The following is a 24,674-nucleotide window of genomic DNA, read 5'->3' as shown; positions in this document are numbered from 1 at the left end:
ACAGAACCACCCATGACAGCTCCAGATGACTCAAACATACAAAAGGCTAACGTTTGTGTTCAATGCTTCACGGGTGAAGTTTTCTCCCTTTTCTAAATTCTCCTACCAAAATGATTAAACTGAACCTTCTGTTTCCATCAACCCTTTAGTTTAGGACCTGCTGTTTGCGCTAGTAAATGTTTTATTTGTTTATTTTTGCACATTTTAATCACACAAACCATCTGTGTGCATGAATACAATAAAGCAATTTCCTGGGAATTTACACACAAACAAACGTGAAAAGTTGTTTTAATGTTTTAAATATTTAATATTTCATTTAGAGAACTTAGCCTTTATGGCCTGTCGCGGTGTCTAATAACAGGTTAGTACCAACCGGGGACACATTGATGTTAACTGTGCAAAACAACAGTTAAATGGATGATTGCACATTAAAAGCCTCAAAATAAAAGCACACGTTTCATTAAAGAATCCTTTCTGCTTTAGCGTCCAGGACAGTAGTTGAGTTGGGTTGTTCTAATTTGGATTCAGACCCTGTCCGTGACATTAAACAGCTCTCATTTATCAGCCTCTAATGAACGTGCTTCCCACGTAGAGCCAGCTCTTCTGTTCAGCAGGTCTTTAAGTTTGTGCCGCCATATTGGCCAACTAGGTTAAATTATCACTAGTTTTAGCAGCTTTTCCAAATTTAATGAGGGTGAACTCTCATTAGCACGAAATCCAAAACAGGATCAGGATAAGGACGCATCATTAGTCTCAAAATATGTGAAAATGTCCTCCTTTTGTTTTTCCTGCAGTTGGCTCAGTGTCTGGGTTAGGGCTGGAAGTGAGATGGTTTCTCAGTGGAATCCCTCTGCTGCTCCGCAGTGTTTGGTATGAAATCCAGAGAGGGGCACGCTCACCCGAGGTCAGGTCTAATCTGAGCTACTGGTTTCTGTCTTATGGGAGGTGCATGTGCAGATGGTTGTTCCGAGAGGCCGTTTGACAGCCGTCCTGTTGAGCTGAGATGCGCTGTGTGAGGTACAACGTGCCGTAGCAGTGTCCTGGTGAGTGCATTCAGTTAAGTTACAGTTAGAGCCCAGTTGTCACACACACACACTGGTGTGTTTGGAGAAATGTGTTCTCCGCATCGGACCCATCCCCCTGGAGAGCGGTGAGCTGCAGACACGGTGGCGCTCAGAAACTGTTTAGTGGTTAAACCCCCAGTCGAACCCCTTAATGCTGAGTGTCAAGCGAGGAGGCCTCGGGTCCCATTTTTAAAGCCTGTGGATTTGAACCTACAACCTCCCAGTCTCAGAGCAGACCCTCTGCGACGGTGGCACAGGAGTTAAGTGCTCGCCTCGCAATCGGAAGGTCGCAGGTTCGAGACCCGCTCAGTCTGTCGCTGTCGTTGTGTCCTTGGGCAAGACACTTAACCCACATTGCCTGCTGGTGGTGGTCGGAGGGACCGGTGGCGCCAGTGCTCGGCAGCCTCGCCTCTGTCAGTGCGCCCCAGGGCAGCTGTGGCTACATTGTAGTTCATCCCCACCAGTGTGTGAATGTGTGTGTGAATGGGTGAATGACTGATTGTGTTGTAAAGCGCCTTGGGGGGTTCCAGGACTCTAGAAGGCGCTATATCAAATACAGGCCATTTACCATTTACCATTTCATACCTCTAGGGCAGGGGTGGGCAATCCCAGTCCTCGAGGGCCGCTGTCCAGCAGGTTTTAGTTGTTTCTCTGCTTAAACACACCTGGTTTGAATCTACTAGTAATTAACAGGCTGCTGCAGAGCCTCATGAGCTGCTGAACAGGTGATTCATCCAGGAATTAGGTGTGTTGGAGCAGGTAAACAACTAAAACCTGCTGGATAATGGGCCTCGAGGACCAGGATTGCCCACCCCTGCTCTAGGGCAACGAGCTGGTTGTGCATTGACTCAATTTAGGTGAAACCCAAACAGTGCTTGAGTGTTTTGTGTGTGTGTGTGTGTGTGGGTGGGTGGGGGGGTGGGGGGAGCTATGGAGGGCCTAAAGGAGGGGAAGTGTGAGGGTTAGGGTTCATTAGCTTGGACATTTTGTCATTTAAGAGCAAAGTCAATCAATCAATCAACGCTTTATTTATAAAGCGCCTTCCGCAACCCTGTCAGGAAGTCCAAAGCGCTGAAATTAAATTAGTGGTTAAATGCAACATGAAGGGTTAAAAGTCAACGTTTCCCCTTTATTTTCTCAATTTTGATCTGAATTCCCCCAAATGATGTTCACAAAACGACAGCATGCCCATTAATGAACCGCAGCCAATGAAACCTCATGATGTTCAGGCTTGATGTGTGCAGGAGAAAAATGGCTGCTTTGCAAGCAAATTGATCAAAGTTTGCTGTTTATTTCCACTCAGTTGCGCACAAATGATGAAGCAGCAGGGCGAAAGCTATCGACTGGCTCTGGTTATCCTGCTGAGGCACAGAACAATTAAACATTAACAACTTTGTGATTTGTGTATTTTCACTGCACAGTTCACGTACGCTGTTGTTCAGAATCCCAAAGCCGTCTAGCACGTGTTGGCGGCTCTTCTCAGGGAAAATGAAAATCTGTGAATAGAAACCAACTTCCACAGAAATGTTCTGTAATTATTAAGGTTCACGCCATGAAAGTGTTAAAGAACATAAATGTTTCTAAGCAGAACTAAGCCTAAAAGTTTATTAGGACGTTCAGGCTATCAGTGGATCCATGCATCCAATTAATAAAAATATGTTTAAAATGAGAAAAAAAACATAAATTGTGGTAAAAAAAATGTAAAGAAAGGGTGAGAGAAAATGAATAGGAGAGAGGAAATCCATGAATCCTGGGAAAAGTGGGAAAAGAGCAGAATAAGGAGAAGGTGGTGATGAATGTCCCACAAAAGCCAGCTTGAACAGGTGAGTTTTCAGCTGCTTTTGAAAAAAGTCCACTGAGTCCACTGATCTCAGGCTCAGGGGGAGAGAGGTCCAGAGTCTGGGGGCCACAGCAGCAGATGATCTGTCACCTTTGACCTTTAGCCTGGTGCTGCACAACCAGTAGGCTGGGGGTGTAGGGACTGAGAAGATCACCAATGTAAGATGGTGCTTGTCCATGTAAGGCCCTATAGACCAGAACCAGGATCTTGAAATGAATCCTGAAGTTGACTGGCAGCCAGTGAAGCTGGAGGAGAAGCGGGGTGATGTGGGTGTGTTTGGAGGACTTGGTCAGAAGCCGAGCACAGGCGTTCTGAACCACCTGTAGACGGTTCAGGGAGGTTCTGCTCAGACACGTGAAAAGAGAGTTACAGTAGTCTAAGCGTGAGGAGATGAAGGTGTGGAGAACTGTCTCAAGTTCAGAGCGGGACAGAATGGGACTCAGCTTAGCAACGTTCCTGAGATGGAAGAAGGAAGAGCGAACAAGAGAACTGACATGAGAATCCAGGGTGAGAGCTGGGTCAAAGGTCACACCAAGATTCCTGACAGAAGGTTTGGTGTGGGAAGCAAGCTGACCAAGAGAGTCTCTGATTTTGGGAACCAGCTTGTCTGGGGCACAGATGAGGATCTCAGTCTTATCTTAGGAAGGTAGATAACCGGTAAATCGCGAGCGTTGCCTTCGGGCTCAGCTCTCTCTTCACCGCGACAGATCGGGACCACACCTGCACCACAGCAGAAGCAGCACCTGTCCACCTGTTGGTCTCACGCTCCAGCTTTCCCTCACTCGTGAACAAGACCCCGAGATACTTAAACTCCTCCACTTGAGGCAGGACCTCATCCCTGACCTGGAGAAGGTATTTTACCCTTTACTAACTTTCAGTGGATTTGTGTTGAAATTTTTGAGTTTTATTTTCAAAGTCACAAAGAAATAGTTTTAGATCAGAACAGGGAAAAGGCAGGAAGTACATAAATAATGTTACATTTACTGTAAAATAATGAAGGTTTAAAGCTCAGGTTTCTTTAAAGGGACTTTACGGAGTTTTGAATTTTTATGCTCGCGATTGCCCCCTCAGGCCAAAAGTGTAACGGCAGCTTCAATAGTAGGCTCGTGCACGAGGCGCGCATGCTGTACGTGCACACTCCTTAACGAAAATAACAGCTGAGACAGTCCCGTGTGTGTGTGTGTGTGTGTGTGTGTGTGTGTGTGTGTGTGTGTGTGTGTGTGTGTGTGTGTGTGTGTGTGTGTGTGTGTGTGTGTGTGTGTGTGTGTGTGTGGCCCGGAGAACCTAGGACAGGAGAACGTGCAGCTAATTAATTAAATAATGTGGTTCTGTACCTTTCTCTTCAGCACAGCCGACAAAGGTTTAGGATGGGTCAGTCCTCCTGCATGCTCAGATTATTCCCTTCCCTTGCTTGAAAAATTGTTCCAAAATGAAAGTTGAACCCACATCTTTTTTATCTGTGAATTCAATGCCGTTCGGCGAGTCTCAAATAAAAATTTGGGCATCTTACTGTAAAAAAATATACCATTAATGTAAAAAAGAAACTCTAAAGAAACTATGTTCACATCCAGAATCAGACCCAGGTTTTCTGCACGAGAGTTCAACGTCTTACCGGAAGTGCTAAAGCACCAGTGATGTCTTGTGTATCTGTAACATTTATATCGTTGATGACAGTTGAAACAACGTCAAACCAAAGAACGGTTCGGAGTGAAAATGGCTATTTTGTTGCTAATTTGCAGGAAATCTCTAGAAGAAAGTTCTACAGAAAGTAGCTAAGGGTTCTCAGAAATGTAGCTAGCTTTGTCACTAGGCGTTAGGAACAGCAACAAAGTGGCACTGCCTCTCTCTCTGCTGCTAAAGCTACGGATAGCAAATGCTACGGGCGATGCCTGAGCGTGAACGCGCATGAAGCAGCCTGCTCGACCCGAGCATCTCTCTTTTTCTGTGATTTTACAGAAAAACAGGCAATCACAGTAAAAATGCCAGGGCTCATTCTACAGGACCAGGGCATTGCAGGAGAATGTATGAAGAAGACATTTATTATTTCTATACATGTTTTGGCTGTCAGACTTCCATAATGCCCCTTTAAAACTCAAACGCGGCTCTGGAGGCTCGTCAGCATGTCTGACCAAATATTAAAAATACAAAATGTGAAAAAGGATTCAGCAGTTTTTTTTTCACAAAGCTCCGAATCACAGCAAGAGTCGTCTCAAGTCACTTCACTAACGTTCCAGTTAAACCCATGCATCAATTCATTATTCCAAATATTTAAAAGCTTACCATTTAAAGAAACCCAGCTGATAGCTTCGAGTCACTGCCAGAGACGTTTTAGCGATCCTCATACGAAGCTAGCATGTAACTAGAGTGGAGAGGCACACTCCTCTTTAACAGGAAGAGGCCCTCAGCTCAGCGCCTGAGCAGGACAGGAAACAGAAACAACCCCACAAAGACATCTAGAGCTACGTTACAGGTCACAGCTGACCGACCAGAAGCTGTCTGCAGCATCTAGATGAGCCAAACGGGCTGATTAACCAGGAGCTTCAAGCTTTAATGTCAGATGTGTACAGCTGGGAAGGCTTAATTCAGATCAGTGAAAAAAAGTCTGAAAGACTGATTTTCAGTCACCATCTCAAGCCTGCCACACGGAAATCCTCTGAAAGTCACAACTCCAATAGGGGAAAAATTCTTTCCTCGAGCACGATTTCATTCTGAACATCTGCATTCCTGCACACTGATACTTGTGCTGAAGGATTTTGGCCAATAAGACCTCCTCTTGTTGGCAAAATACATGACAGCTTATCAGTAATTTGATTCATGGGGACGGAGGATGAAACCCTCATCAGGCGGTGGACCTGCTTTGGCGGGTTGAAGAGGACACAGACGGCAAAACCAGCTGGATTTTTTCTGTTTTTAGTGACGTCAGAAGGTGTGAAAGTGCAGTCTGGCAGGATGAGATGATAGGAAGAGTCTTTTTGGAAAAGCCGTTATGAGAACTAAAATGATTGAAAATCAGGAAACTGTCTTCCGCCACATGTTGCATCAGGTTTTATTCACAATAGGTGAGTGGAAGGCGGCTGCTGTGATCAGTGATCCTGGGATCACTGGGAGGATTTTCCCCAGCCAGCCAATTATTTCAGACCTACCACTGTTTCCAGCGCCGTCCCCAGATGATCAGACAATCGATGGCATGATCGGTACTCTGGACGCTTCGGCTTTAAGAGCTTAGAGCACCGAGCGTGTTGGGCAGAGGACTCTTTAACATTGTGCCTGTTAGGAACGGTCCTCTTGTGATGAATTATAGAAACTCTGTCTGAAAATGTTATTTACTGAAAAACACAAAGCTCCAGTTCGATGTGGTGCAACTATTGCAGATGGTCTGTCTTTCTGAAGACACTTTGGAGACACGTCTAACAAGAGTCTTTGAGTTTAGTTTATTCTCTTTATCGAACGAAAATAATCTTTTTAAAAAAAAACAGCTAACCTGTTACGGAGCTGAGCACAAGCTAAACAACAAGAAGGACATACCAAATAAACAACAACGGCAATATTTACATTTATCAGCATCAGTCAACACTTTTGATCTGAGGTGTTTTTTTACACTGAAATTTGGATATAAAAACATACTGCAGCCAGCCACTAGGGGGCATGCTACTGATACAAGTGCTTCAAGGCTTTATGAGGGATTTTAGATCCATCCTTCCCTACAGCTCTTGTCAGTAAACAATAATAATTTTAGAAGACATTTGTGTTTTGCTTTCCACCTTCACACTCATCATCTTCATCACCACCATTATCATCTCCATCCCAACGTTTTCCATGATGAAGAACTAGCCCAAAGTGCTAAACACAGCATGGGCACAAGACACATTAAAAAGCAATAAAACATGAGAATTAAAGTTAAAAGGCAAATAGGAATTAAATCATTATAAACAAACAAATATTGTCTTCAACTGATTTTTAAAAGACTGGAGTTTTTCTGATGCATAGTGTTCAGAGTGTTGGAGCCATCACCCAAAACGCCTCAGCTCCCTTTGATCTGTTTGTTTGAGTCCAGCTCAGCAGAGCAAAATGACCAAATATCCTCAGAATTCACCAACATTAACAACTTAAACCGACCCTTCCTCATCTGTTCTACACAGCTTTGGTGTTCCTCAAGGCCGCGTGTTCAGCCCCGGATGTTATAAGTTCCAGTTGCATAATAATGAAACCCTATCAACAGTTGAAGGTGTGTCAAAATAACGGGGCAAACTACATAAAATGTCACAATATTAATAATCTGTGAAGGCACAAGTGAGGCTGGATCTGCTGTGGACAACCCCCGTGTGGGAAGAGCAAATGTTTTCAGACCACCTTTGATCCACAGATCTTCCCTTGTCGACCAATAGCGTTGCCATCATTAGCAGTGTTGGGAGTAACGCGGTACAAAAGTAATGAATTACTGTAAAGCATTGCTTTTTGCTGTAATGTGTTAATGTAAGGCATTACAGGGAAAGAAAATGATAATATTTACTCGGTACAATTGTTACAACGCATTTTTAAACCCAGAATCAAGATGTGGGTTTCCTAAAAATTCAAATTGCGGGAAGCCTGAAAAAATATCCAGTATCCACATATATGACGTCATTTATGGACTCAGCTTTGCAGACATTCTATGAGCAGAGAGGACGCAGCGGTAACGGCTCAAATACTCCAGCTGCGTCCTGTGCGCGGCCGCTGTTATATTCACAAAATCGCTCCACCAAATCCAAGTCATTCATTTGCGATCGTTTATATCAGCCCATATTCTCTGGTACTTCATGTACTTTTCAGCTGAGTTCATAATCTGTGCCCTGGTCATTTCTTCTCATTGCTGCTGGAGCGCAGCGCAGATTAAGCTTTTTATTTTTATTTATTTATTTATTTATTTATTTTTGCGTTCGGTAGATCTCTTTGGCTGATTAGTTAGAAAGTAGGAAATCTAGGAAACAGTTTTTCTGGAAGACGGAGAAAACATGCAGAATGCAGGAAGGTTAGAGAGAGAAAGGGCCGGAAATTATTCACATAAAACCAAGAAAACAAAACAAAGTGCTTAAAAAAAAAAGTAGGTAGATTTATCCCCAACACACATTTTTACCAGTGAAAAGCAATAATATATAAGCATTTAATATTTATACATGTGATAGAATCAGATCACCCCAGAAGTCAGTCTCACATCCAGGGCCGTATCAAGGCATTTGGGGACCAAGGCAAAATATAGGCTTGGAGCCCCCAACACCTCACTCCCTGCTCAGTTAATATAAGATGGCAGCGTGCTGAGAGTACAGATTGTTGTTGCTTTTATTTAATAAACAATCATTTTAAAGCACTGTTATTATATCTGACTGTGTTTAACAGCAATCCTAGCTCAGACACCACATCACCTTCCACATATATGTCATGAGCTCACTGAGCGTCACATGACCAGATTCATACTGAAGTTGTTTTGGTGAAAGTAACTTAAAGTAATGCAAAAGTAGTGTAATGCCTTACATTTTAAAATCAGTAACATTGTAATGTAATGAATTACTTTAAAAAGAGGGGAACAAGGAATAAATAATGCATTACAGTTTTGAAGTAACTCGCCCAACACTGATCATCACAGAAGCGGAGAATGGGCTGAACTCAGGAGGCAGAAAGCCTCTACAGCGCCATGATAGAGAGCCTCCAAACACGCCGCGTGTTGCTTTGGTATAAAACCAGCTCTGCTGCAGATAAGAAAGCACTCTGGAGATTTGTAAAGACTAAAGAGAAAATCACTCGCTGCCCACTGGCCTCTCTGGAGAACTCAGCAGCTTCACGCTACATCAGCAGAGCCACCAGCATCATTAAAGCCTCCTCTGCCCCTGGCCACCACCTCAACAGTCCATTCACATGTAGGAACGGTGATTTCCTTTATAGTCGTTCTGCAACTGTTTATTTAAAGTAGAATTTAAGCTAAATGTGTTTAAATAGGAGAACTAACTAAATAAATTTCTTGTTTTTACAACCTCCTTCTTTATGGTCATTTTTGGAGATTAAGTGAGCTTTCATTGTCCTCATAAAACCACAGTTGTGGCATTGATTATACTCAGTCAAGGTGATTTTATAAAAAAAAAACATCAGATGAGTCTGATTAGGCTTTCAATGGTTAACTGATTATCGATTTTTACATTTATGAGCTATTGGCTAAACAATGAATAGCAGCTCCAACAGGAAACAATCCCATCCACTACCTAACAATGTCTCAATGACTTTAACAGCTATTAAGCAGTAATTAATAACAGGATTGGCATGAAAGTTTACATTTGGTTGGTTTATTGTCATGACCCTTCATTCTGTGGCTCTGAGGAAACACGGACCGCAAAAAGGATTTTCTTTCACAGAAAAATGATGAGAGGAGTTTTTTTTTACCCTGAATCTTCCATCTTTTTGAAGGTGTATAACAGATTTGTGACATGGCAAAGAAAAGCACATTGTGTGACTGTCAGTCTGTGGGATTTGATCCTTTTCCCCTCAAAGAATCGGTGAATGACCGAAAGGTGGCTGAGAAAATGTAATCTCCAGGCAGCAGATCTGGCGTCAGCGAGCTGCAGAGTTCCAGGTGGATCCGAACACCTCTCTGCAATCTCTCCACCCGGTGTGCAGAATACCAGAACACCTGAAAGTGTGTGTGTGTGTGTGTGTGTGTGTGTGAGATTGGGGGGGGGGGGGGGGGGGGGGGGTGTCACTGGTGGCTGGAGAAACAATAATTTCAGCTAAAAATAGAAAGTGAAATGTGTGCATGTTGTTGGTTTTTGACGAAACGCAAACGCGCAGTAAAAAAAATCATCCGAGAGCAACTTCCATGCAGCAATAGAGAACAGGTGTTAAGTGAGATGACGTTATCAAGGCAGAGACCGGAAACGAAACTGTTTCTACTTCAAAATAAAAGCATTGAGGAGCTTAGTCTCTTGGATGATTAAAAAAATAAAGATTTGTAGTTTCCTTTCTTGGAATAGAAATGTTTCTATTCCACAATAAAAAAAATCAAACACTTGAATACAAACTTTAAACACACGAAAAAATCATCTATTTAAACCAGATGTACTTGAAGCATATCCGAGCGCCTTGGGTCGGTGAGATTGGGTCTATTCTGGACGATTGTAACAAGGACTGGATCCACGTTGAATTTTAAAATTCAGATTCAGTCAGACTTCATTATTTCAGAGAAGAAAGTGTGTGTTTACATTTTTCACAGAAAGATCTAAGAGTAAAAAATCAACACAAAGCCAATGATCATCGGGACTGATGGGAGAAAAGAAAACAATTCACTCTGAATAATTTCTGTTCCAGTTGGAATCCTAACTTCTGACGACTGCAGACAGGAGGAAGGTGAAGCATCACGTTTCTGCTGCAGACCAGCGGGTCGTGGAGAGGGTCAGCGAGCTTCTTGAACAGCATCCTCCCCTCAGAGTCCACTTCTACTTCAACAACCTCCCGGCCTATTGTTTATGTTTATGTTTATATATTTAGCAGACGATTTTGTCCAAAGTGACTTACAGATGATATCGGATCCGTTTATCCGCAGGAAGCAACAACACACGACAACCACAAACTCAGTTAACATCCTGACATCTTCAGTCTGTTAACCTTAAATCACCAATTTGTCCTCTGATCAAAAAACAATGTTTCAACGTGCCGGCGAAAATTGTGTCTATTAGCATAAATTAATGAACAATGACATCTTTGTTGTTTTTCTATATTCAAATGAGTTTGTATGAGACGCAACTCCAGAACCTGTCGAAAATATCCCTGAGAATTTGAGCCCATAGCCAAGTTCTTGATTTTATTTTGAAGTTTGAAACAGGAAGTGGGATTCCTAAATCCTTCCCAGATTCGACAGCGCTCGTGCCAGCCTCCGAGGATTAACGGTGCGGGAGAAGCACCGTGCGAGGAGGACCGAGGATCGGCGGGACCGGACCGTTAAACTCGGTACAACAGGATCCGGACCCCAGCTTTACCGGGACTTTACTGCTCCGTGTTCCATTTGATTCTATTATTTTCTATTCTAATCCCAACTGCAGAAGAGACGCGCAGAGTTAAAGGAGGCTGAGCGACCGGAGGGAAGAGTCGGAGTCAAACCCTGAAAACAAGAATCTCGTTCCTGAAATATTTTAATTGAATTCCAGCGAATCAAACGGGAAACTGGTGGATTTTATGAGTTCGATCAGCAGCAAACTGGCCGGAAACGACAAGAAATGGAATAATTGGACTTTTCAGCCTTGATTCGGGGATATTCTGTCATCCGGTGGAATTCTTCCAGTTTCGCCCGAACCAGGTGTCAGGAATTAGGAGGATAAGTGAGAGGAAATATCACGGGGGCTCACTTCACTTTTCTCTCGGAGGGTGTTCGACTCCCCCCGCGGATGGAGGGATGAAACCGGGAGAGGAGAAGACGGTGGAGAGTAAGAAAGAGAGAGGAGGATGTAGAATGCAAAAGGGACGCACCCCTCTGAAAGACGGGATTGAACTCTAAACCCAAACGGAGTCTACTGGAGGATTTTTACCACATTCATGGGAGGGGTTCTGTTTCCTGGACGCGGTTTGTGTGGAGTTACAACTACAGGCGTCAGGATCATGTAAGGATGGGATCTGGACCAATACCTGCGCCCTGACAGCTCAGCTGGTGGGAACAGAGAACATCTGGGAGGTAAAGGAAACCCATCACACCCACCCACCCACCCATCTATCCATCTATCTATCTATCTATCCATCTATCTATCTATCTATCTATCTATCTATCTATCTATCTATCTATCGATCTATCTATCTATCCATCTATCCATCTATCTATCTATCTATCTATCTATCTATCTATCTATCTATCTATCTATCTATCTATCTATCTATCTATCTATCTATCTATCTATCTATCTATCTATCTATCTATCTATCTATCTATCTATCTATCTATCTATCTATCTATCTATCTATCTATCTATCTATCTATCTATATCCTTCTTGGATCAGTGGATCCGTGTTTCTTCAGGATCAAAGTCTTATTTCTACATTTCATTGCAGTCATTTAGTCTGGATGCTGAAATGGGGCGGGCTTGTTGGGGGGGGGGGGGGGGGGGGGTTGGGTTGGGTGGACAGGCCCCTGTGTGGCTCAGACACCACCTCTGCAAGGTCACAACCGAACCGTATTTAAGTTAAAGGTCCATCCAGTGGCACCATCTCAGCTGCAGCTCGCGCCCACTTGACTGTGTGTGTGCGCGCGCATGAGAGAGAGAGAGAGAGAGAGAGAGAGAGAGAGAGAGAGAGAGAGAGAGAGAGAGAGAGAGAGAGAGCACGCGTAATTGCGCGCGCCATCAGGGAGAATGAGAAAGTTGTGCGTCTCCAACTGAATGTGCGCAGGGAAAAGCGCCTCTTTATGCACGTGTGCGTGAGTGTGTGTGCGTGTGTGTGTGTGCACGCGGACAGGTACGTCAGACGTGCTCGTGCGCAGTCGCACACCTTGTTCGCTGCGGAAAATTAGACGAGTGTCGGTTTCCAACGTCAACCTGCCGCTTGCAGACCAGGCGCGTGCGTGTGCGCGTGACCAGACATGTTTGCACGCAGCTAACCGGGGCCTTTGGCTGCAGCTGCGCGCTGAAGGTGAATTGTTTTAAGTGTGAAGCTGGCCTGAGTTCCTTCTGTTGTTTCTAATGTTTTTGTTTCTGCATCAGTCTGAATTCTCACGTGAGCGCTGTGAAATGCTTCCTGCAGCGTCACATTCTGACTGATTTGGGTTTTCTACTGTTGTCTTTGAAGGGAAACACACATTTGCAGATTCTTTAGAAATATTTTCTATCAGAAAGGTTTGCATCATTCTGGAGAAAGAAACTCAGATGTTCACCAGAAGCTGTGCAGATGTGTCCTTTCATGTTGTCTTCAGACTCAGTTTCACCTAAAACCGATGAGAAACGGCGTTTACATTTAAATGCTGTGTATTAATAACATCTGACAATACACTTTTGATACGAACTGCGGACTGAAACATGTTTTTACACAGATAACCCCACCTGTGTCTGTAATCGAATTAAAAGCTGAGTTCCGTCAGTGAAAATGAAACCTTTGACCCCTCCTTCTGCCTCTACGGTTTGTGGAGGGAAACATCTCGACGGTTCAGGCTCACACCTGGAAACTCGTCCTGTCCCTCCCTCATATTTGTGATGTGTTATATTAGGATGTCTCCAGCTTGTACCGGTACAGTAGTTTGCACTGATTGATCAAGATAGCAAATTTATGCACACGAGCCCCTCATGTTGGTGCTAATGGCCCGTGGATATGGAGGTATTATGCAAATGCATCCTCTCCTGTAGGAAAGGAGTGCTGGTAAATGAGCGAGGGAGAAAACGGTGATTTTTAGTCCATTTTACTTGTGTTTATTCTCCTCTATTTACATCCAGCAGCAGCGGTTTGACGTTCCATTACACTCGGGATAAATCGCTGTGCATTTGTGCTACAAATTGTTTTGATTCAGAAGTGAAAGTGTAAGGCCGAGGGTTGTGAAGGAGGCAGCGTGACAGAAAGAAGGGATGAAAAATGTTGCTTTACCTTAAAGATGTGGCTTCTGTTCATGCTGCTGTCGTCATGGTAAAACAGAAGCAAATCATCCCTTTTCCTCTTTTTATTTGGATTTCTTTCAGGCTTTAGGAGTTGGGCAGCATTTGATCATTCCTCTCTTCTCTGTTCACCTCTTTGACCTTTTTCTCTTGTAATTTTCTGTTTAACCGTCTGACATGGGCTGCAGGATCATGCAGAGGAGCTGGTGGAGCTCTGTTTCATTTGAATCTGCTGCTCAGACACTGGAAGACGGGGATGTTGTGGGGGTTATGGGTAGGGATGGGTACCGAATTTGGTACTTTTTAAGGTACCGACCGAATTCCACAGTACCAACTGAGCACCGATTCACGTCGTTTCAAACGGTGCCTCGTTTCGGTACCCGTCCTTCATAACGAGAACTTGACAAGACAGCTGCGCATGCGCAAGAGCGTTATGTTGTCGGTCGCTGCGAGCCAGTTGTAAACAGAGCAGCATGGTAGAAAGAACGCACGCTAACGCTTGGGTCCACTTCACTAAATGTGATGGGTAACTGGGTGATGATGAAACCAGCAACAACGATCTAAGTGAGACATCCTCATCTTAATCTGCTCCGGTAGGTAAATAAAATGTTTAAGATAACGTTAGCTTGATTTGTTAGCTTCCGTTTCGCCAATGGTGCGTTCGCTTTCTCCTCGGAACTCCGAATTTCCGACTAGAACATGAACGCGCTCTAAAGTTTGGCTTCACTTTACTAAATGTGATGGGTGATTGGGTGAAGATGAAACCAGCGACAACGATCTAAGTGTGATGCATCATCATTTTAATCTGCTCCAGCAGCTAAATAAACTGTTTAAGATAACGTTAACTTGATAAGTTAGCTTCCATTGCCACCATTGTTATCAGCTAATGGTGCGTTCGCTTTCTCCTCGGAAATTCTAACTTCCCAGTAGGAAAAATCAAATGAAAAAGGACGGCAAAAGGAATGAAGATACACAGTAAATTTAGTTTACAGTAAAGATGTTTGCTTCAGTTTAATTATCAGCTTATAAAACTACAAGGACGATGTTAAAATACAAACAGTTGTATGTCATTTATCGTGATATTTATCAAATATGGTTATAAATTGAGAAAAATATATATTTAATCATAAAAGAGAATTAAAATAATAAACACTAAAAAGTATCGAAAATTGGTACCGTTAAGTACCGGTATCGATTCCTAGGTACCGGGAATTAGTACCAGATCGATTCAAATGTCAAAGGTACCCATCCCTAGTTATGGGTTGACTATTGTGAGAAACTTTCAGCTGAGTCTGACAGGATGAAATAGTTTCATAAAATAATAAAGCAAGCCTCTCTAAACTCCAGGCATCAATATGATGCTTAATGCTAACTTTTAATCCTTCTTTTCCTCCTTCAGACTCAATATGAAGAAGCTGAATATCTGAATCCATCTTTATATGGATTTTTATTCTAACAAAGCTCTTTTATTGACTCGTTTACGAACACAGCTGAGCGGTTTGTTAGATAAGGTAAACACACAGCCTTGAACAGGATGAACTAATTACACAAGAAGAATTGGTTCATTTGCAAAACATCGAGCTACTAAACTTGATATCAGACGTCTGTGTCTGCGGCGACCTGTGGTAGGGACCTCCAACCTGCTCAGATATTCTCACTAACTTAGTTCTTCAGAAACAATTGAATTTGGGTCAAAATTGTGATGAAATTGGAACGTCATTCATCTTCAGAACCATCTTAAGCCACAACTGATGAGAAGCTCCCGTTCCGCCACATCCTAGTGGTTCTGGACTGGACTGAGATCTGGTGACTGTGGAGGCCGTTGGCATCCAGTGAACTCATGGTCATGTTCTAGATTATCTGAGCTTTGCAGCATGGTGCATGATCCTGCTGGAAGCAGCATCAGAAGATGGTTTGGGAAGCAGCAGAAATCCAGACTCATCAGAACAGGAAAGGTTTTCCGGTCTCTTTTGGTCCAATTCTGTGGATCCCGTGGGGATTGTACTGTCCAGTTCCTGTTCTTAGCTGACAGGAGAGACACCTGGCACGGTCTTCTGCTGCTTGAGTCCATCTGGAGCAGCTGGTGACCTTCTACAGGCCTTGGTAGGAACCAGAGCTGCTGTTGTCATACTACCAGCCTGACCAGTCGCTGTAGACCCTATAGTTGTGGGTTTGAATCCCAGCAGATCAAACCAGTCTATCTGGAAATCAAACACCGTTTTTATTTTTACTTTAATCATCATGAAGCTGTCATCTCCAGCCAAACTTTAAAGGGGCATTATGGAAGTTTGACAGCCAAAACATGTATAGAAATAATAAATGTCTTCTTCATACATTCTCCTGCAATGCCCTGGTCCTGTAGAATGAGCCCTGGCATTTTTACTGTGATTGCCTGTTTTTCTGTAAAATCACAGAAAAAGAGAGATGCTCGGGTCGAGCAGGCTGCTTCATGCGCGTTCACGCTCAGGCATCGCCCGTAGCATTTGCTATCCGTAGCTTTAGCAGCAGAGAGAGAGGCAGTGCCACTTTGTCGCTGTTCCTAACGCCTAGTGACAAAGCTAGCTACATTTCTGAGGACCCTTAGCTACTTTCTGTAGAACTTTCTTCTAGATATTTCCTGCAAATTAGCAACAAAATAGCCATTTTCACTCAACCGTTCTTTGGTTTGACGTTGTTTCAGCTGTCATCAAGGATATAAATAGATACAAAGGATGTTACTGGTGCTTTAGCTCACCTAGTTAGACATCGGCCTCCCATGCAGAAGACCTGAGTTTGATTCTGGATGTGAACATATTTAATTTAGAGTTTCTTTTTTACATTAATGGAATATTTTTTTACAGCAAGATGCCAAATTTTTATTTGAGACTCGCCGAACGGCATTGAATTCACAGATAAAAAAGATGTGGGTTCAACTTTCATTTTGGAACAATTTTTCAAGCAAGGGAAGGGAATGATCTGAGCATGCAGGAGGACTGACCCATCATAAACCTTTGTCGGCTGTGCTGAAGAGAAAAGTACAGAACCACATTATTTAATTAATTAGCTGCACGTTCTCCTGTCCTCTGTCCTACGGGCCACACACACACACACACACACACACACACACACACACACACACACACACACACACACACACACACACACACACACACACACACACACACACACACACACACACACACACACAGGACTGTCTCAGCTGTTATTTTCGTTATGGAGTGTGCACGTACAGCATGCACGCCTCGTGCACGAGCCTACTATTGAAGCTGCCATTACGCTTTTGGCCTGAGGGGGCAGTCGCAAGCATAAAAGTTCAAAACTCCGTAAAGTCCCTTTAACGTTTTTGACGATATTTAATATGAAACATTTACCTTTAAGAATCAGGTAGATGTTTGTGCTCCACCTGAAAAACCACATAAAGTGATAAAAGCCCCATTTTCCAAAATAACAGCAAAACTGAGGCAGCAGCAGTGTGTTGGTGCCACCAAATGTCTTTGGATAAGTAGCCAGTTTTTGCTGAAGCAGGATTAGTCTTTGGCTTATCGGTAGCTCCATTTAGGATTGTGATTGAATCCATTACACAGACTTTAATTAAACTGGAATAGATTTTTACATTGTTGTTTTGTAAAGTTTGTGCAGAAGTGTCTTGGAAATTCAACCTAACTGCTGTTTAATTGGAGCTGCAACAATCTTTCTTTTTAGGAGGTAAACATATTGATTTGGGGACTTTTTAAAACCTTTTTTCTTTTTTCCTGCTGCTTTACGGAGTCTGTCTGGTGGATATGTGTGTGTGTGTCTCGATGGCGACGAGCACGTGGGTGCGAGGGTTGAGGAGCGGGCGACATGACAGATGTGAGGCATGTTGGGTGATAATGAGCTGTGTGCACTGCAGATAAGATATGTGTGAATGTCACACAACGCAGAAGGAATTTTGGCTCGGAGCCTACGGTACAACTTTCCTGCCTGTCTGCATATCTATCAGACTCTATAGCACAGTAATTGACACAGAAACATGAAGTCGACTGGAGAAATAGGGTTGGATGTTGATCTGAGACTCATTAAAAAGACTAAAGAAACACGAGATGAAGAGAAAATCTGTTTCCTAAACTAACTTGAGGTTTAGGAAGTTTCAGTTTGTTTGGTAAATGGTAACGGCCTGTATTTGTATAGCACCTTCTTAGGGTTCTACAACCCCCCAAGGCACTTTACAACACAACCAGTCATTCACCCATTCACACGCACTTTCACACGCTGATGGTGATGAGCTACGATGTAGCGACAGCTGCCCTGGGGCGCACTGACAGAGGCGATGCTGCCGAGCACAGGCGCCACCGGTCCCTCCGACCACCAGCAGCAGGAAAGGTGGGTTAGGTGTCTTGCCCAAGGACACAACACTAGCATTCTCTGGTCAGAGCCGGGATCGAACCTGGGATTACTGGACTACCCGCTCAACCTCCTGAGCTACTGCTGTCCCACTTTGTTTTTCTTACTAACGGAAGTTCTACTAAAACTACTAAAATACTACAAAGTGTAAAACATCTCCTAATTTTTGGGACAGAGTCAGTCGTTCCTGTTTTCTTCTAAAGGTGGTCTTGATCAACGTTTCTGCTGATCTGAAGGTAATTAGAGGTTTTATTTACTCATTTTCAGTTTTATTTATGATACAGTCATCGTCGTCGTCTTCCTCTGCTTATCCGGGTCCGGGTCGCAGGGGCAGCATCCCAACTAGGGAGCTCCAGACCGTCCTCTCCCCGGCCTTGTCCACCAGCTCCTCCGGCAGGACCCCAAGGCGTTCCCGGACCAGATTGGAGATGTAACCTCTCCAACGTGTCCTGGGTCAACCCGGGGGCCTCCTGCCGGCAGGACATGCCCGAAACACCTCCCCAGGGAGGCGTCCAGGAGGCATCCTGATCAGATGCCCAAACCACCTCAACTGACACCTTTCGATCCGGAGGAGCAGCGGTTCTACTCCGAGTCCCTCCCGAATGTCCGAGCTCCTCACCCTATCTCTAAGGCTGAGCCCGGCCACCCTACGGAGGAAACTCATTTCGGCCGCTTGTATCCGCGATCTCGTTCTTTCGGTCATTACCCAAAGCTCATGACCATAGGTGAGGATTGGGACGTAGATCAACCGGTAAATCGAGAGCCTGGCTTTCTGGCTCAGCTCAGCTCCCTCTTCATCACGACAGATCGGCTCAGCGTCCGCATCACTGCAGACGCCGAACCAATCCGCCTGTCGATCTCCTGATCCCTCCTACCCTCACTCGAGATACTCAAACTCCTCCACTTGAGGTAGGACCTCTCTCCCGACCCGGAGTTGGCAAGCCACCCTTTTCCGATGGAGAACCATGGTCTCAGATTTGGAGGTGCTGATCCTCATCCCAGCCGCTTCACACTCGGCCGTGAACCTACCCAGCAAGAGCTGAAGGTCAGAGCTGGATGATACAGATGTTTAATAATCGGTGAAAATAAAGAATAAATATAAACTCCCTGTTGGACAGATGGTCTTATTGTTATGGCTCATTGTTTTATTGTTTTATAACACATCATTCAGCATTACAGATTCATGAGTCCACAGGACTACATAACAAATCATTTTCACTAATAATTTAGGCTAATAAGTTTATATGTGGCGGGTCTTCTCAGTTCACAGAGGTTGATAACATCAAGAGAAACTCTTTTTTTGTTTGTTTTTTTAGCTGCAGCACAATCTTTCCCAGCCAGAAACTCTTTTCACTGTCAACCAAAACTAATTATAAAGTCTGCAACACATTTGTTACCACAGGATTCTGTCTGACATGAAACGCAGTCCAACAGAACGGGATCAAATCTCCATAAACCAGATTCAGATTAAAACAATTCATCATTACAGAAGCTTCTCTGGTCAAAACGGAAATGTCACATCAGAGGGTACAGAGATGATTAAAGTGCACCTTTCTCTTAAAGAAGCCCTTCTGAGGTGAATGCTTTAAGAAACTGACATTATAGTTAACGTTTAGCATAAACTTACTCCAATATTCCTCACTGCTCAAGGCTTCCCTTGTAGTGTTTACATCATCCTCGTCCCCTCACAAGGGGAAGCTGACAGGATTGCTGAGCTTGTGGAAAACCAGATGACTATTAGATGTCATCACTAATAGCAAAGTGCACTGACATCGTGTGTGTTCTGTTTTCTGCAGGGCTCCCGTTGTATGTTGCCTCCAGCTGACATGTCCTGTCAAGTGTGCATGATGAGGGTGTCAGTTTAGAGTCACGGAGACAATTTATTCCAAAGTCTTCTCATTTCCCACGACTTTAAGCAATCAGAAATAAATCATCAGGGAAATGAACAGTTCATATTTTTGTTTAAAGTCGTTTATAAAACATCAGCAGATTGTTATTTTAAACTTCCTGTTTTGAGTCGACTCACCAACAAACATGCACGGTTTGCATTAAACTCATTAGTATAATTAGTCTGTTAAAGAACAAACAACAGCTAATATTTAGCATACACACGGTGCTGCTATTTACTTCTAAAGGCAACAGTTAAGACACATGAATCATAAGAATTCAAATTTCTGAATTACTTTGCTGTTTGCTTTTTGATCTAATACATGTCAGATCTGCAGTTGTTCTCTATGTGAAGGTGGACTTTTGTCAGATGTTTACTTTGCTTTAGAAAACATCCTTTCAGGACATTTCTATCAATCACTCTGCTGCATAAATAAACATGTCAGAATTTAAAAATAAGGATGTAAAATGTGTAAAAACCACATCTTCACTGTCAAGATTCCTCTAATTCTTACAGCATTTGGACAACGAGGAAGCGACCCTCTGGAGGATCTGATGAGACAGTCAGAATGTTCTCATGCCAACATGAGTTTACATACATTTCAACTCATTTGCAATGTTGTGCAAAACACAAATATTATAAACCATAAATTGAATAGATCAATGAGGAAAATGGGTCACCGCTAAAACAATCCAAAAGATATAAGGAGGCAGAATCCACTGAAGAAACGAGACTCAATAAGATCAAAGAAACTAACAAGAAACCCTTTTTTCCTTAGATTTATAATTAAAAGGAGCAACTAGGAGGGGGAAAGGCTTTTGCATGCATTCATTAAGCAGATGCTTTGATCCCACGTGATTTATGAACGGGGAACACATTGAAGGAAATGTTGGGTTCATTATTTCAGTCGAGGATTAGTTTGGGCCTGTGACCACTGGTGAAGGAAACCCACATAGTAGAGGATTTCTACTGTGCTTTTAATGTTGTTTTACTCTTTTAAACCTACAAAACTATCATTAAAATCTACATCTGTTAAATTTAAACGACTCAAACTATGATTCAACTAAACTGTTAACGAGATATAGTTCAGTAAACGTCAAGTAGATTTCCAATTTTGTTTTATAGAATGACTCACACCCCATAGACTATTCCTACCAGATGACATATCCCTTGTTTACTCAATGCAAGTTCTGCTTCTCCAGCTACAACAGAGTTGAATCAGATGTATCTACATTTGCAACTCAAGTACTGAAGCTTCATCCCTTAATCAATTTTTTTGTTTTACTTTGTGCTCTTATGTGGTAACTGGTGGAGATCTCAGAACACCTTCCTCGAAAATAAATCTGTTCTATACATTTAGATTCATGCATTTTGGTAATGCTATAAACTGTAAATGTAAAACCCAGTGATGGGCTGGCATCCACTTGGTTAAACTGGTGTTCATTTAAAGCTAGGAGGAATTCAACACCTGGAATATATTAAGCACGAGTTTAGAGCTTGGAGTAAACATTTCAGCACCATGGACAGCTCAAGCATAAGTCTAAAGCCTGAATTAGAGGTTTTCAGCACCTTGGACATGTCAGATGTTAGGCTGAAGCTTGGAGTAGATATTCCAGAACCTTGGGCAAGACGTGTGGGGTTGAAGCATGGAATGGAGGTTGTTAGCACCTTGGGCAGGTCAAGTTAATGGCTGAAGCTTGGCATAGACATTTTAGCACCTTGGACAAGTCAAGTAAACGGCTTACACTTGAAACAAACATTTGAGCACCTTGGGCAGGTGAAGTGTCAGGATGAAGCATGGAATGGAGGTTGTTAGCATCATGGACAGGTCAAGTATATGGCTAAAGCTTGCAGTAGTCATTTCAGCACCTTGGACAGGTCAAGTATATGGCTGAATCTTGGAGTTGAATTTCAGCACCTTGGACAGGTCAAGTACATGGCTGAATCTTGGAGTAGACATTTCAGGACCTTGGACAGGTCAAGTATATGGCTGAATCTTGGAGTAGAATTTCAGCACCTTGGACAGGTCAGGTTAATGGCTGAATCTTGGAGTAGACATTTCAGGACCTTGGACAGGTCAAGTATATGGCTGAATCTTGGAGTAGAATTTCAGCACCTTGGACAGGTCAAGTTTATGGCTAAAGCTTGCAGTAGTCATTTCAGCACCTTGGACAGGTAAAGTATATGGCTGAATCTTGGAGTAGACATTTCAGCACGTTGGACAGGTCAAGTATATGGCTGAATCTTGGAGTTGAATTTCAGCACCTTGGACAGGTCAAGTACATGGCTGAATCTTGGAGTAGACATTTCAGGACCTTGGACAGGTCAAGTATATGGCTGAATCTTGGAGTAGAATTTCAGCACCTTGGACAGGTCAGGTTAATGGCTGAATCTTGGAGTAGACATTTCAGGACCTTGGACAGGTCAAGTATATGGCTGAATCTTGGAGTAGAATTTCAGCACCTTGGACAGGTCAAGTATATGGCTAAAGCTTGCAGTAGTCATTTCAGCACCTTGGACAGGTAAAGTATATGGCTGAATCTTGGAGTAGACATTTCAGCACGTTGGACAGGTCAAGTATATGGCTGAATCTTGGAGTAGACATTTCAGCACCTTGGACAGGTAAAGTATATGGCTGAATCTTGGAGTAGACATTTCAGCACGTTGGACAGGTCAAGTATATGGCTGAATCTTGGAGCACACATTTCAGCACCTTGGACAGGTCAAGTATATGGCTGAATCTTGGAGTAGTCATTTCAGCACCCTGGACAGGTCAAATGTTAGGCTGAAGTTTGAAATATATATTCCAGCACCATAGACAGCTCTGTATTAGTTTACACATTTTTAGAAGCACCCACGTTAACTTGTGCTACTTCCAGATTATATAAAGCCACCAAAGTTGATTGTGTTAACACACTTTTGTGATTTTTGTCATTTAGTTTGTATTCTGTTGCTGTATGACTTGCTTTCATTAGATATCTTATTTAATTTTAGTATTTTTTTCTTAGAGGGAGGGGTAAATATAAACCAACCCATTTTTATGTGTCTTGTTTAACTGAGTTACACATTATTTAACATTCTTAGTTATTTAAGGTTAGTGCTTAGACATGCAGAACTTCTCAGAAACATTTGAATTTTGTGGAAAAACGTTCAACTTTTAAAATGTGTTCATCTAATCCATCAAGGTCCTGTTTGCCCAAAGTTGCTTTACTAATGTTCATTTGAAGTTTGATTTGGAGTTGCTTTTATTGTTTAATGAAACACAGCATTGATTTCAGGAAGAGGTAAACAATTTTAATTGGAATTGAACTAAAGCTCTTGAGTTGTATCACAGTGCAGCGTTTCAGTCGCAGGGTCAAGAGAAGATGAATGGTGTTGAGTTTTTTTGGTAGACTAAATCTGAGCAGATTAAATGTTGCATTTAATTATGAAGCTTGGGATCAGGAAGTCAAGGATCAAACTAGGTCCATGCCAACAATAGCTTCATTTAGCCTAGCTTGTTAGTGCATGCCATCTGTTCTCACACAGATTACCACCACGCAACAAGCGCCTCGATGCTGGGAATATGAACTTATTCAGCACTTCGTAAGCTTCTATTTGTGAGATTAAATTCCCTTAAGAAGCAACCAAGACCTGATTTCTAAGCTCATATTTATAATATTTGAGTTAACACAATGGAATGTGTTTGTTTAGAAGATGCATTTTTTCAGACTGTACATAGAACATGTCACCTTCCATTAAACTCATCTCATGTTCACACATTACCTGTGAGTCACACAAACAGGGATAACTCAGAGAGAAATCTGCCTTTCAGGAACTAATAAAAGAAAAAAAAAACTAAATGTTTTTTGTGCTTTTTGGTTTTAAAAACTAATCATTCATCTTTGGTGCTGGTGTAAACCGTCCTTTAGGTTCATTTTTTCATCATCTTCTACAGATTTTTGCCATCTCATAGTAATGCTTCTTGTTTTTTTTATTTAATGTTAAATATCAAATAATTACTGTTGTGTTTCAGGGTGTTTTAGTTTTTAGTTAAAGTTTAACCATCTGTTTACAAAGAGTAATGACTTGCAAAGGAAAGTGTCCCACTTAGAGCTTTTACACCACACACTATAAATAGCAAACAGCTAATCCTAGCTGTTGGCTGTATTTTTATTTATTTAATTCATTTGTTTTTTTTTACCCTATCTATTGGCGTAAACCCGAACTCTGCAAGCTGCTACCCTGCAATGTCAAAATGTGATGACTTGATGTGTTTGGCAGAGACATACTGATGGACAGAGAGAAACAAAACACCGTTTTGTGGAGTTTTGCAATTCTTCAAGGAATTAATTGGAAGGATGCTTCAAAAGTTGTCTTCCCAAAATGTGAAGAGGCTTCTTATTTTATCTTTCGCACGTATAAAAGTCCCATGGAACTCTCCAGACATCAGGCTGAACCGATGAAAAGCACCAGTTTTTTTTTCTGCTCAATCTTTAATGTGTGTGTGTGTGTGTGCGTGTGTGTGTGTGTGTGTGTGTGTGTGTGTGTGTGTGTTTTAGTAATACTCTTGGGGCTCGTTTGTCTCAACTAATGAGTCGTCATTTCGTCAGTCAAGATGGCGTTTTGTTTTTACAACCTACTGAGTCACGCGGACGACTGTCATCACAACATGATGACAAACAACCAGCCGTCTTCCAAACAGACATGAGAAGAGCCAACGTTTATTACGTCTGCTGCTGTGAACTTTTCCTCTTTTGTTGGAGATGACACAAGTTTCATAGCAGATGTTGTAAGTTTCTCATTTTTATTTTAGTTTTCACTGCAATTTTTGAAGGAAAAAGAAAAACTATATTTGAAAGAAATTTCTAAATTAGGAGAAACGATAAACAAAAGTAGTCTTCAAACCAATATCAGGATTGTTAATCTGCTTGATC

The 24,674-nt window shown here is 42.6% G+C and overlaps 2 protein-coding genes across 2 annotated transcripts in view; both read left to right on the top strand.

Annotated features, from left to right (window-relative positions):
* LOC139063930 (uncharacterized) overlaps positions 1-24,674 on the top strand; it is a 670,684-nt gene that overhangs the window by 373,653 nt on the left and 272,357 nt on the right. The window lies entirely within an intron of this gene.
* lrfn5a (leucine rich repeat and fibronectin type III domain containing 5a) overlaps positions 10,779-24,674 on the top strand; it is a 154,744-nt gene continuing 140,848 nt past the window's right edge. Inside the window, exon 1 of the mRNA XM_015970485.3 lies at positions 10,779-11,590. The gene's annotated coding sequence lies outside the window, so the exon portion shown is untranslated. The remainder of the gene's footprint in view (positions 11,591-24,674) is intronic.

Source organism: Nothobranchius furzeri, chromosome 18, assembly GCF_043380555.1.
Source record: "Nothobranchius furzeri strain GRZ-AD chromosome 18, NfurGRZ-RIMD1, whole genome shotgun sequence".
Lineage (NCBI taxonomy): Eukaryota > Metazoa > Chordata > Actinopteri > Cyprinodontiformes > Nothobranchiidae > Nothobranchius > Nothobranchius furzeri.
Note: the sequence above shows the minus strand (reverse complement) of the source record. Positions and strands in the feature narration are given on the sequence as shown.